The sequence below is a fragment of the Xenopus laevis genome, chromosome 7S (assembly GCF_017654675.1).
Source record: "Xenopus laevis strain J_2021 chromosome 7S, Xenopus_laevis_v10.1, whole genome shotgun sequence".
Taxonomy (NCBI): domain Eukaryota; kingdom Metazoa; phylum Chordata; class Amphibia; order Anura; family Pipidae; genus Xenopus; species Xenopus laevis.
The window spans coordinates 21001304-21015778 of NC_054384.1; the positions used below are offsets into that span (position 1 = coordinate 21001304).

Consider the following 14475-nt stretch of genomic DNA (forward strand, 5'->3'; position numbering starts at 1 on the left):
ATAAATAAATAAATGCTTTTAACAAAAAGAAACAAATTCTGCCAATGAAACAATACGTCACTCACACACTCAGCATTGGTTGAATTAGCACATGTTTATACATGTGAGCAGTAACGCCACGTCAAGGCTTCAACCTTGTTACCGGCACGCCGGGTGTAACGCCTCACACAACAGGACAAACGTGACAAACAAAGACAACAAACGAGGCTTAGGGTAAGGGCACACTGGGCGATTCGGGGAGATTTAGTCGACTGGCGACTAAATCTCCCCGAATCGCCCAGTGTGACCCGACCCTTAAACTGCACGTGTCTATGAAGTCCCACCCTTTGCTCATTTAACATAGAAACTTAAGGGACAAGGTAAAAAAAACCCCATCTTACTTCAGATGGGAAAAAACCCTTGCCCTAGTAAAACTATAAAACTATTTACATAACTAATAGGGTATAGGATCTATAGACATGATGTGCAGGAAGACAAAGCAGGCTGTGATCTTAGACTCTGCTTTGCCTTCTGTTACTCCCTTATCCTTTCATATCTCACGTTCACTCACACATTCGCTCACATATATATACCTACCTGATACTTACCTGATGTACCAGATGAGTGACTGCCCCTCGTGTTCCCAGTACCTGATGTTACCAAGCAGTCTCATACCCTGGGCGATGGAATTCCAGGTGAAGGTGGAGCTGATGTTACAAACAGGAGGAAGATACGGCCTTTGTGCAGCAGGTGGAGATGATCTTGAATTCCACAGATAAACCCACTGGTGTTTTGTACCTGCACTAGATGGAATAGCAGCATGTTGTTATTAGTGACTGAATGACACACGTGCCTTTATACCTACTCCAGCCAGGTGGAATTTAAGAATGAGAAGCCGGGAATGATGTTTCTGTCTTCCGATGTAGCTTCCCCTGAAGTGGCTTCATCCTCATTGAGGAATGACAGCGGCGGCTTCCCATCATACGGCTGGAATAGATTAGCTGCTGGCTGCATGAAAGGGGAAAAATGATTTTATTCGACATGATTCAAAATCTATTATAATAAAGAGATAAGTCAATGCATTTCTTTTAGAGGTCCATGACGGGTTTTAATTCTGCAAAAATAGAGTTTTGTGTTTCAGTTTGCCATGTATTTCACAATGGACTTAAAGAGCCTTTATTATTAAGATTAAAGGAATTGTTCAGTATACAAAAAGTGTAGATAGATAGGCTGTGCAAAATAAAAATCATTTCAATATATTTAGTTAGCCAAAAACTATGTCCCATGTGCCCCCTTAAAGTTGCTGACTAACTCTGAGTTAGAGAGCTGAAAAGCAGGAACTAGAGGTCTGTTATGTTAGACATCCAGTCACTCCAGCCTTTATACATTACATTTTTGACTAATTAACTATAATAGAAACATTTTTAATTTTGCACAGCCTATCTATTTACCCAGTTTTCATTTTTACACTGAACTGTTCCTTTAAAGTACCATATTATTTGCCTTTACAGAGACATCTTCCTTATGTGTATAGTTTTCCGTGGGCTGTCATGGCTGTGTGAGTATGGGGACTTGTGTGTTTGTTCCACAAACAAAACCTTCCACAGGCTTGACAATATCACTAGTCAATTCTATGTATCCAGGACAAAAAATATTTTTCATTTGTATTCCCCAACCATGTACTTACAGTTCTGGGCTGGAAAGGTGGTTGTAATTCTTTCTTTTCCAGCGCCACCCAATTGATGGATCGATAAAATGGTTGTTGCCTAATGTCTCCTCGCAGTCCAAGGCGACGTTTTGATTTCCTTTTAAGAAGCTAAAGGATCAATGAACAACAGTTTTAATATCACAAAAGGAGCAGAAATATATCTGTGAATGTTACAATACTTCTATACCACTCTTACTACTTACCTTGTACAGAAGATGTTTCAGATCTTCATCCACTCCATTAGGTATCTTGGGTTTCTTGTATTTTATGGAATGAATCAGCTCCTTGGTGTTGCCGCTGTTATCAAATGGCAACTTGCCAGTGGCCATGTCGCAGATGGTGATGCCCAATGACCACCAGTCCACTGCTGCAGTATATGTTTCTTTATGCAGAATCTTAAAAAAGAAAATAAAATTACCAGGCTGAAAAATTCTCTAGCTTGACTCAGAACAGCTACACTTGCCATTTATAGCTACAACTTAGCCACGGATACAAGAAGCCATGTCAGAAAATACGAATGAACGAAAATACGAATTACAGGACAAGGACAGGGTAATACACTGTGGGGTTCCATGAGTTAAGGTACCTTTAGAAATAAAAGTAACATGGCAGCTTGGCACTAGTGATGGGCGAATTTTGCGAATTTCATGCGAAATTCACAATACAACAAGAAATTCGCAAAACGGCGCCGGCGTCTATTTTATGACACCGGCGCCTGTTTTTGACGCCGGCGAATTTTTGCCGTGATTTTTCGTGGCCATTTCGCGAATTTATTCGCAGGCGGCGAATCGCGCAAATTCGCAGCAAATTCACGCCTGGCAAATAAATTCGCCCATCACTACTTGCCACTTACAAAGAAAGGTACCTGTAATATTTTCCAAACAGGAGCACTGGTCTGGGGCAAAAAGATAATGATTTATTACACTGGGGGTGCCTAAAAGTGTACTACTCTTTCATTGTCATTTGATAATTATTTTGGCTAACAGTGGAACCTCTATGTCTTTGAAAGGCCTTAGTTGGATTTTATATACAGATCTGCTGCCCTGGGCACATTCTCCTATACTTCTTGCCTTACTAGATTTCTGCTGTAAATATACTGTAATTGCAAATCTCACCTCCGGCGCCATGTATTCCAGGGTTCCGACCCAGCCAGTGGGGGTGTCTCCTGGGAAGATGTTCTCCTCTGCCAGGCCGAAATCTGAAATTTTGGTATGTCCTTGATGGTCTAGTAGGATGTTCATGGGCTTGATGTCTCTATAATATTTATAAAATAAAATGAATTAGAGAAAAGAAGACAAAGGCTGTTGATTTGCAGCCCAATCTGTGTGTGGCTTCTGCTGTAGAATGTTACATAAATGTAGAAATCTATACTGACCGATGGATAATGCCTTTGCCATGTAGAAATTGCAGGCCGCATATAATCTCTGCTGAATGGAACCTTTAAATAAAGAAATATTAGTTAATTCCATGAAGATTATCCTGTAATGTTCTCTTTCTTTTAAGACAATAAGGGGCTGATTCATTAAGGGTCGAATATCGAGGGTTAATTAACCCTCGATATTCGACTAGGAATTGAAATCCTTCGACTTCGAATATCGAAGTCGAAGGATTTAGCGCAAATTCTGCAATCGTACGATCAAAGGATTATTCCTTCGATCGAACGATTCGAAGGATTTGAATCCAACGATCGAAGGAATATCCTTCGATCAAAAAAACTTAGGAAAGCCTATGGGGAAGGTCCCCATAGGCTAACATTGACTTCGGTAGCTTTTATCTGCCGAACTAGGGGGTCAAAGTTTTTTTTAAAGAGACAGTACTTCGACTATCGAATGGTCGAATAGTCGAACGATTTTTACTTCGAATCCTTAGATTCGAAGTCGTAGTCGAAGGTCGAAGTAGCCCATTTGATGGTCGAAGTAGCCCAAAAAATACTTCGAAATTCGAAGTTTTTTTAATTCGAATCCTTCACTCGAATTTAGTGAATTGGCCCCTAAGAATTGTCTTAAAAAATAAAAAAGTATAAAGCTATTTATTAGTGATATTATTCCGGTACCATGTAATACTTACCGTACTCTCTCTATGGGCAGTGTCCCGTGATCCTTCAGCTCATCCTCTAGGCTGCCCCCGCTCAGAAACTCCATGACAAAGAAGGCATGCCGCTGGTTACACAGACAAATGGAAAGAGTGAGGGACATAAAGAATTAGCACAACACTTACAGCATAGGGTAGTATTTATTTAATACAATGTGGCTCAAAGGTATGTAAAGTCAAACAGGACAGGGCAATAAATCCTCATATTCACCAGTAAAAAATACCCATTCCTATTAGGGATGTACCGAATCCACTATTTTGGAATTGGTGAACCCCCAAATCCTTCGGAAAAGATCCAGCCGAATACTGAACCAAATTCGAATCCTAATTTGCATTTGCATATGCAAATTAGGAATGGAAAGGGAAAAAATGTACTTCCTTGTTTTGTGACAAAAAGTCCCGCAATTTCCCTCCCTGCCCCTAATTTGCATATCCAAATTAGGGTTCGGCCAGGCATAAGGATTTGGCCAAATCCGAATCACGCTGAAAAGGCCGAATCCTGCCCGAATCCTAAACCAAATCCTGCATCCCTAATTCCTGTACATGATGCACAAAAATAATAAAATATATAATATGAATATATAGCATCAGCTCATAAATACTGTGGGAAGTTGAATCATCCTGTACTTTGATTTTAACCTCTTTGATTTTAGTATGCTATGAAAAAAAAAGATATATTAAACGTTAAAATCGCTAAGTCTTTATTAAGAAATAACTTACAGAAACTCCGCTTGCACTCCTCTTCAGAAACGGCGACAGGGTGATGATCCATCGTGTGGCGATCGATTTCTCCTCCCAGGCTGTCTCCTATAAGGAAGGCAGGGAGGAGAAATGGAGCGCTGCATGATGGATCACCTTTTCTGAAGAGGAGCGCAAGTGGAGTTTCGGTTATTTTAAGTTATTTCTTAATAAAAACTTATTGGCAGATTTATCAAAGGTTGAGGTGAATTTTCGAATGAAAAAATTCAAATTCCGAGCTATTTTTTGTGTACTTTGACTAGGGAATAGTCCAAATTCGATTCAAATTTGAAAAAAATTCAAAAATCAAAATTTATCATCTACTGTCTCTTCGAAATTCGACTTCAACCATTCGCCATCTAAAACTTGCCAAATTGCTGTTTTAGCCTATGGGGGACCTCCTAGAACCGATTTGGAGTCAATTGTTGGACTTGGACTTTGGAAGTTTTTTTGGGGGAAAAAATTTGAATCGAATTCGATCGAATGCGCTATTACTTTGATTGGTAGGATTCGAATTCGCCCACATACGGACCTATTCAATCGAAAATGGACCTATTCCACCCAAAAAAACTTCGACTTAATTTTGGTTGGTCTTTTGAATTCAAAGTTTGTTCAATTCGAAATTCGAACCTTGATAAATATGCCCCTTAATAAAGATTTAGTGACATCAAAGGGCAGATTTATCAAGGGTCAAATTGAAAATTTTAAGTTTGAATTTCGAGTTTATTTTAGTTTAATTCGTCTAGGGAATAGTCCAAATTTGATTCAAATTTTAAAAAAATGTGAAATTCGAATTTTGAAATTTATCATGTACTGTCCCTTTAAGAATTTGAATTCGACTATTCGCCATCTAAAACCTGCTGAATTGGTGTTTTAGCCTATGGGGGACCTCCTACAATTGATTTGGAGTCATTTGGTGGACTTTTTTAAAAAAAAAAATTTGTTTTAAAAAAAACATTTTTTGGTGAAAAAACTTGAATCAAATTCTATTGAATTTGCAGCTAGATCCTATTCACCCATTTTTTACATATTTTTTACACATTATTTTTCTCATTTCAAGTTTATGGGAGTTGGTGGGATAAACTTGAAATTCGGCCCTTGATAAATCTGCCCCTAAGTTAAAGGATCAGGTGTATGACTAGAGCTATCATCTAGGAGACACAGTGGAACAGTATTACAAACTAAATGACAATATGGAGCCAATGTTGTACCTGGGTTTGAAAAGCAGCATAGCCTTGGCAGAGAAAAGGGCTGTCTCTGGCGATCTTAAGCAAATTTGCCTCAGTTAGAAGACTCTCATCCGTGGTCTTTGCTGTTTTTACGATGGATTTTACAGCCACGTATGGCTTTCTGCTTCCTAACTGTGCCAGCATAACCTGAGAAAGGCAAGAAAAGAGTCAGTGTATACATCACAGCATTATTAGAGCACTAATACTCAGCATTACTCAAATTTTTATTCTGTTCCTTTTGAACAGCTTTGGAATTGAAATAGGAAACAATAAACCCTGCAAAAAACAGCTGTGCCTAATCAGGGCCGGATTTACATAACGGGCACCCCTAGGCCAAATGTCATTAGTTTTCCCCCGTTTCCCTTTTATTCGCTCAAATTTTCATCATCTGGACCAGAGCAATGGGGATTGGTGCACAGGAGATGTAAAAAACTATTTTATCTTCTGCACATCCCCAGTGTTTCTGAACCAATGTGGGTGTAGTTGGGAAGCATGCCGCCCCCTAAAAGCCTGCTGCCCTTGGCCCGGGCCTTAGTGGCCTTTACACAAATCCAGGCCTGTGCCTAATGAGAACCAATCACCACTCACTTTGGCAAATCCTCCTACCCCCAGCATGGAGTTGAAATTGTAGCTGGAGATACTGAGCGGGTTCAGCCTTGGAGGTTGAGCTTGTTCATTCACGGGTTCAGCTGCTCCTAGTGGGGAAAAGAGATTTTATTTACAACTCATGGAATAATAGTTAATATTATGCTACTAGAATTTTTTAGACACAGTTACATATTATGTTGCATTATATATGTTTCCAGATTTTGCTACTTCCATATACTGCACTTGATGCACCAAAAACATATGACCTTTCTAATCCCTAATAGGAAACAAACCAAGAGACCTCAACCGTTGGGAAATGACAGTTGGGGAGAAGACATCAGAGAGAGAAAAAAAAGAGAGAGACCCATGATCATTACCAAAAGACTAAAAGATGCATTGCTGTAATCATTTATTTATTCAATTCTGGTTTCTAAAATGTAATGGGTTTTGTGCAGTGCCATATATAGAAGCACTGGTAAAAAAAATGGAGGAATTAAACTATGAGAAAAGACGCTTGCAAGGGAACCTGATTGCTCTTCACTAGTACTTTAGAGGACATTATTAACAGATAAAAGAGATCTTTTTTTTTTACATCAAATGCAGATGCACAGACATTTGTGGATATTTTACAAAGTGGGTAAAGCTGCTCATAGCAACCAAACAGTAGGAAATATTTATTGGTTAGCTGATAAATCAAAAAGATCTGCTTGGCTGTCATGCTACACCTGGGCAAAATGTGTGTGTCCTTTATTAAATTTGGGGGATAGGTGCTAAATTACACCAGTGCAGTTACCCTTAGAAACAAATTACATCTTTGCTTTCAGGTTGCAGTACACTATCCCAAGCTGCTGGCTAAATGGTTGCCATTGGCAATTGCACTTGTGCCATTGAGCGCCTATATTAGTTCTTAAGTCCAAAACAACTGTCCCACCAGTAAATTATGAGCAGCCAGCAATCACATGGGCCACTCCTTTTAGAAATTTAGCTATTATTAAGCAATTTCTTTTTACCTTCATCATACTCCTCCTTTTTGCGTTTCTGCTCCCTGCAGCACTCATCTGGCTTCTGCTGCTCTTCTAAACTCCTTTTCCTCTTCCCTTCTTTCTTCTTTGATTTTCCTACATCTTTACTTCCACATCTTCTCTTCTTCTCCTCGGGCCTCAAATCACCAAAATACGAATTGCTCCTCTTCATTTTCTCAGTCAGATCGTGGGTCTCTCCCTCCTTCTTCTTCTCTCTCTGAAGTCTTCTCACCAACTGTCTTTTCCCAACGGTCGAGGTCTCATGCCCTGCGACAGGTGCCACTTAATGACATCATCACTTGGGGACAGGTTGGAAGATACCATTGCAGAGCCAGGTATATATCTCCAACTGGGCACAGGCTGGAAACTACCATTGCAGCACAGTTCCAGGTACATATCTCTAAAGTTAGATACAGATCCAACCGTCTCTTATTAGGTGTTTCCTTGTACATTGGGCAGGATATACTGTAAAATATGGTCTCAAATGGGGTTTGAGGATATATCTTTAATCAGAAGGTATTGTGATTATTTACAGAGCCCCCATAAGAATAAAAGTGCAGCCAGTGACCCCCATACATTTCCTATTGTTGTTTATCAGCTTTCTGTTTCATTCTGTTTGTCCAGTCTGTGTTCCAAATTCCAGAATCAGATTCTGAGCTGCTTCATATATGAAAGTCCATTAACTTTGCTTTTTGTGTGCATGGGAAGCCATTTGTTTGCGTGGGAGCTGCCATGAGCCCAACATGAATAAAGGAAACCAGTCCCATTTCCTCTAATAACACAGATTTGTAATGGGTGGAGAGAAGACCATGGGTCCTGTGCAGAGAACCATACTGAGCTGCTGTTCACAGTCCTGCTAGGTTAATGCAACTATTTAATATGCATTTGACTTAACACTGACCAAAGTGTAACCATATATTTTTATTTAACGTTTATGGCAAATGCAAATAGTAATGTAGCAGTCAATTGCAGCAGAAATCCAAAATAAATATTTTCACTTTATGGGGTTTCTGTCATTTTCCTCGTCCCCCAGCACCAGCTTATGTGCCAGCTACATGGTGTTGCAGCACTAGACAATCATTAATATGTTGCCTAGTGTTACTGGCACAGAACGATTCAGGTCTGACCTTTTCTTCTGCTGCTGCAGTGTTATAGGTACTACATACACCCATAGCTTGTATCTCTATTATCCCTGTAAGAGATCAGGCATAGAGCCTGTCTGTGTCCTGTAAGCTGTTACCTAGCAACCAGCAGGAAATGACACAGCAGCTAGTGAGTGTCTGGCAGGAAGAAGGAGTCGCAGATACTGGCAAAAGAGAAAAGCCTGGCAGAGAGAGCCACATGGTGGACAGAGATAGAGACTAGAGAACTGCTGGTGGGCCCAGAGAGCTGAGAGGCTCCACCAAAAGCAGACATTTGGTTCAGGCTGGCACAGAGAAGCCACATACTGTGCCTGGAGTGAATGTGAAAGGAAACAGATTGGAGAAACCAACATCAGCAAGGGATTTCCATCTGAGCATCCAAAGGGGCTGGTAGTCGCACTGTATGTCTGGATGTACTGGAGTCGCCTGAGGAGAACTCTCTAAATCATCCAAAGAGGGTTTGGAGTGAGTATCTTGTTTAAAGGGACAGTACCCTAAAGAAGCGCTTGAAGATACAGAGAATGTTTTGTGGAAGGACATTAAAGGACTTTGCCTTCTTTTGTTAGCTAGATGGTTAGAGCAAGCAAGTTAGATAGTGAGGCTCTACTCCCGCCTGGTTAGGAGGCTATTTGTACCAGTTGGCCATTTCATTTTAGACAAACAGTTATTAAGTTTAACAAATACTGTGTGTGTTTTATTACTGTGTTCCTAGTAGGGCCATCCGTAGGTGCATTCCCAGATCCCACTAGGTGGAGGCACTGCGCTAGTAAATACCAGGTACCCAGTCTCTCCCAATACCACGGTTTGTCCTGTGCCATCAGGTAAGCGCCACACGTGGAGTGTAGGGTTGCCACCTTTTCTGGAGAAAAAAAGCGGCCTCCCTATATTTTTGTGGGTTTTCCCTATAAATAACATTGGCACCAAGCATGATTTTTACTGGCCAGGTGGCAACCCTAGTGGAGTGTAACACCGACAAAGGGATGTCGAAAGGGTTACATATATATCATTGTAAAACAAGCGATTGGTCTGGATGATATGCAGAAAGTTTTAAAATACATTTGCCATAGGAGTTTTTTTTGTGCCAATGATGACCTGGTATTAGGGTGAATGGTGTTGGCAGGTTGATTACCCCACTACAATGTTCTGAAAAGATCACATATTGTTTCTGTCTGCTATATTGTAGGTAAATAGCTTTTACATTGCTTGCCTTTGGCAGTGTAGATTTTGCAGCACTTACAGGAATACCAATTGTTTCAGCATACACTAAAATGCCTGTCTGAACAGGGCTGTTTTTTTAATAGGCATCTATGGATCTTTGCCGAGGTTTGATAGCTTTGTGGGGCTGTCATCAGGTGCCTATATACAATTAAAAAAAATCCTCAGCCTGCTGCTGGATTTAGTGGGTGGCTGCCCCTCTTTTGTGATCGTCACATGCACTGACTAATGTAGGGGGTGGGAGGTCAATGTTCCACTGCTGAGGGTAGGGCAAGACCTAAACAGAGCATTGCAGCTGGTGTTTCTGTAACTGCATTGCCATTATTAGCTCTATGGAGCCTGCTTTTTAATGAAGTGCAGCATCAATGTTGTCTACTAGCCAATGATCACTGTTACATTCAGTTTTCACAGGGGACCAGAAGATAATAGTAAAAAAACGGGGAAAATATAAAATTAGAGAAATACAGTATGCATTATATATATATTGCTGGGACCACAAAAAAGGGAAAACAAAATCAGAGTATATACAATTGAGATTTGACTGTATTTGGATAATTGAAATATGAGGAGCAAATTAACTTTTGCCTTCATTTGTAATGCCAATCTTATGAACCTGTTGTTGACTAACCTTGCATAAGTATTGACTATTTATGCTGGCACTAACCATAACCATTTCTTATGGTTACTCCTTATGTACCAAGAGCATGTGGCAGCCGCATTATAATGTTCTTACAACAGGAAACCGTCCTGTTGTTAGTCTTACAGGACACAAATTAGCTACTAAGACATAACTATTGTATAAACAACCCCCTAAAGGTGGCCATACACGGGCTGATCTAAGCTGCATACAGACTATATCTCAGTTTATTAGGCCCACCAACGGGCTTCTCCCAATCAACATCTGGCCAAAATATGGGCAGCTGTCAATCGAACAGGTTTAAAATCCTGTTGGGTCAAGGACCACACTGGTTTGTCGATCTGGTCCTCAGTCCAACTGCCTGTATTCTCTGCATTGGGATCCGATCGTTGGGCCCTGGGGCCCACCATCGTATCTGCCCGGCCCGGGCATATTGGGGAGAGATTGACGTCGTCGCCAAACGATCAAAGGATCTCTGCATGTATAGCCACAGTAAGGGGCAGATTTATTAAAGGTCGAATTGAATTTTCAGATTTTTTTTATGGTCAAAACTGTCAAATTTGACTAGTGAATTATCCAAACTTGAATCGAGTTTTTTTTAAAAAAAATTCGAGTTCGATTTTCGAGATTTATCATACTTTGCCCCTTTAAAGGAGAAGGAAACCCCCTAGGGGCAAAAATCCCTCCCCCCTCCCCTGTGTTGCCCCTCTCCCCCCTGGCCTACCTGTCCCCCCGGGCAAATGCCCCTAACTTGTTACTCACCCCTCTGTGCAGGTCCTGTCTTCTTCCTGGATTAATCGTCATCTTCTGGCGCATGCGCAGTAGGAGCATTTACCGGTACGAATCTACTGCGCACGCGCCGAAAGTCACAAAGTGAAATCGGAAAACTTTGTGACTTTCGGCGCATGCGCAATATGGTATCTGCATGTCTTGCCAGTCAGTCAGGGAATCGTACTGCTCAGACCATATATGGCTTATGTTAAATTGCTTAATGCAGATGACTAATAAAATTGTGTTGAATGTTTGTCCATATATTTAAGACCAGCTTGTATAGTATAATGTATCTTAAGGTGCCTTACACATCTAAAATGTCACTTGCATTCCCATTACTATAACTTTGTTAAAACTTTGTTTAAGCTTATACAGTTCAATCAAAAATGAGTGCCATAAAAAGTACATGTCAATGGATATATATAGTGATATGAGTCTTTTACATCTAGAAAAAGGAATAGTTTTGGAACATCTTTGACAGAAGAAGGAATTGCACAAATTTACCAGCTTATAGATTATCCACATAAAAGTAAGTTTCTTGTTCAAGTCATAGCTTGTCTAAAGTTGGCCATAGACGCAAAGATCCGATCGTACGAATCATTGTACGATCGGACTTCCCCATCTCCCGACCTGCCACTAACCATTCAGATCAAATAAAGTACAAAAGAACAGATCAGCCGATGTTCTGCCCCTGACAGCAATCGTACGAAAGTTATGTCCGACCAAAGCTGGTGACAGTCTCCCTCTGAAAATCGTACGATCAGCAATACATGCAGAGATATTACCCGCAGCCAAAAGAAATTTTAACCTGTCTGATCGACCAAACAACTGAAAATCGTACAAATCGAGGATCTGATCTTTGCGTCTATGGCCAGCTTTAGGCTATTTACCACCGGCAAAAACCAATGGCATTTAAAACATCTGTCACCACTTATAGAGATGTACCTATGGATTTTTCTCAATGAGTAAATGTAACATTGCCCTATTCATATATTTATGTGTACACAGAATATTTATTCCTGTGCAAATCTTTATTTCCGTGTTTAGCTATAACTAGTTTATTCATTTGGGACAAAGGATGAGAGAAACCCAATATTGTCCACCTCAAGGTTGGCCAGGGCCGGATTTACATAGTGGGGGCCCCTAGGCCCACTGCTGTTTGTCGTCCCTGTCCCCTCCCTTTTATTCGTGCAAATTTTCATCATCTGGACTGGAGCAATGGGGATTGACGCACAGAAAATTTAAAAAATAGTTGTATCTCCTGTTCATTCCCAGTATTTCTGAACCAATGAGCATGCCACCCCCCTAAAATCCTGGCGCCCTAGACACAGGCCTAGGTGGCCTTTCCACAAATCCGGACCTGAGGTTGGCATATTTGGGAAAGATCATATTTTTTGTCAACCAAACATTTAGGGGCAGATGTATCAAGGGTCGAATATCGAGGATTAATTAACCCTCGATATTCGACTGCCGAATTAAAATCCTTCGACTTCGAATATCGAAGTCGAAGGATTTTGCGCAATTCGTTCGAACGATCGAAGGAATAATCGTTCGATCGAACGATTAAATCCTTCGAATCGACCGTCCATCGATCGAAGGATTATCCTTCGATCAGAAAATTGTTAGCAAGCCTATGGGGACCTTCCCCACAGGCTAACATTGGCCTCGGTAGGTTTTAGGTGGCGAACTAGGGGGTGGATGAAATTATCGAATGGTCAAATATTCGAACGATTTTTAGTTTGAATCGTTCGATTCGAAGGTCGTTGTCGAAGGTCGAAGTAGCCAATTCGATGGTCGCAGTAGCCAAAAAAAACATTCGAAATTCAAACTATTTTTCCTCTATTCCTTCACTCGAACTTAGTGAATGGGCCCCTTAGTATGTACAGAGGAAGCTGTGCACAATTATATATATATAGCAAAACAAGAGGCTCTATCATCAAAGCAGGTATAAGTTAAATGCTAATTTAAGACCACTTTTATTGTAGAAAACTGGATTTGCATGTTATACATTTTTAGTTAGTTAGGTGTAACTTGGTACTGCTAAAATACATTGGTCAGTGTAGTTGCACTTTTAATGAATAGGAGACCATTTTCAGTAGCTGTCACTTTGGGTTATATAATTGCCCTATGATTTCAGGCCACCATGCAAAGGCTTGATGAAAAGGACCAGATGCAGCAGAATTTATAGAAAGACACTCTGGTGTGCTTACTTGTATTTTGCCTTCATCAATAGATCTGCGTACTGAGGGATTGTTTCGTATTCCGGGGGACAGCCATCAACAACAAATTATTAAAGACTTGCTCAACAGTTTAATGGATATTGATGTGGAGTCTGGAGAGTTTCATCCTAATGATGTAGCCACTTTACTAAAAATGTACCTCAGTGAATTGCCAGAGCCTTTGCTGACACACAGGCATTATAACGCTCATTTAAAAATTGTAAGTAAGACATGTTCCATTCTACAGCACTTTATTGAAGAAATAAGTCTTGCATAATGCAATGGCAACTTTTTCTCTGTTGTATGTTCTTTACATTGTATACATTTTAGCAATTAATATTTCATTTATATGCTTGTCAAATAGGTTTAGATGTATGTGTAAGAATATAGCACTGAAATAAAATAGCTCAACAGAATATATGCAAATGTTTGGAATATGTTTTTGTGTATCTCACTCCTCAGACCTAATGCTTTTCGATGCCAAGTGTAATAGGACAGGCGTACCAGATTAAGAGCGACAGATCGAGGCATTGCAACTTCTTTTCCTGCTTCTCCTTTCACCAAACAGAAATCTACTGAAACTACTGCTGGACCTTCTCTATCAGACAGCCAGAAAACAAGATCGTAATAAGATGTCTGCCCATAACCTTGCTTTCATGTTTGCACCTCATATAAAATGCCCTAAAATGTAGTCATCAATAGGAGAAAAAACATTTTATTTAAAAAAAAAAATAACAATGTTCTTATTAATTTGTCTCAAACTGGTGTATTATTTATTATCAATGTAGAACTACTAGGTTCTAAGCAATACAAGTATAGTATCCAACATGAGGTAACAAGAAAGATGCAAGTACAGGAATCCCATCTCCTTCCAAGTTTAAACCAACAATTCTTCAAATTGTTTTCCTTTATAAAAATACTACCAAGAACTGATGTTAATTAAGCTAGTATAAATCTATGGTGGCAAAACAATCCTATTGTTTAATTCTATTATATTTGATATACTACACCATAAAAATCATGAACAAATCCCTTTAAAAGTAATTGGCTCTTCTAGTGATCTGGGGTTTTCTGGATAATAGGTCTTTCTGTAATTTGGAGCACTATATCTTAAAGGGATAAAAAAACGGAAATTT

At 40.0% G+C, this 14475-nt stretch overlaps 2 long non-coding RNA genes across 2 annotated transcripts; one reads left to right on the forward strand and one right to left on the reverse strand.

Moving 5' to 3' along the window:
• Positions 1 to 2852: 2852 nt before the first annotated feature.
• LOC121396131 lies at positions 2853 to 5815 on the reverse strand. The gene is made up of 4 exons (XR_005962848.1): positions 5728 to 5815; positions 3755 to 3846; positions 3063 to 3125; positions 2853 to 2941 (listed from the first exon to the last, which is right to left on the reverse strand). It is a non-coding gene; the product is annotated as an uncharacterized LOC121396131 (long non-coding RNA).
• Positions 5816 to 8641: 2826 nt separating this feature from the next.
• Positions 8642 to 14089, forward strand: LOC121396215. The gene is made up of 4 exons (XR_005962890.1): positions 8642 to 8962; positions 11570 to 11649; positions 13354 to 13559; positions 13802 to 14089. It is a non-coding gene; the product is annotated as an uncharacterized LOC121396215 (long non-coding RNA).
• The last annotated feature ends 386 nt before the right edge of the window (positions 14090 to 14475 follow it).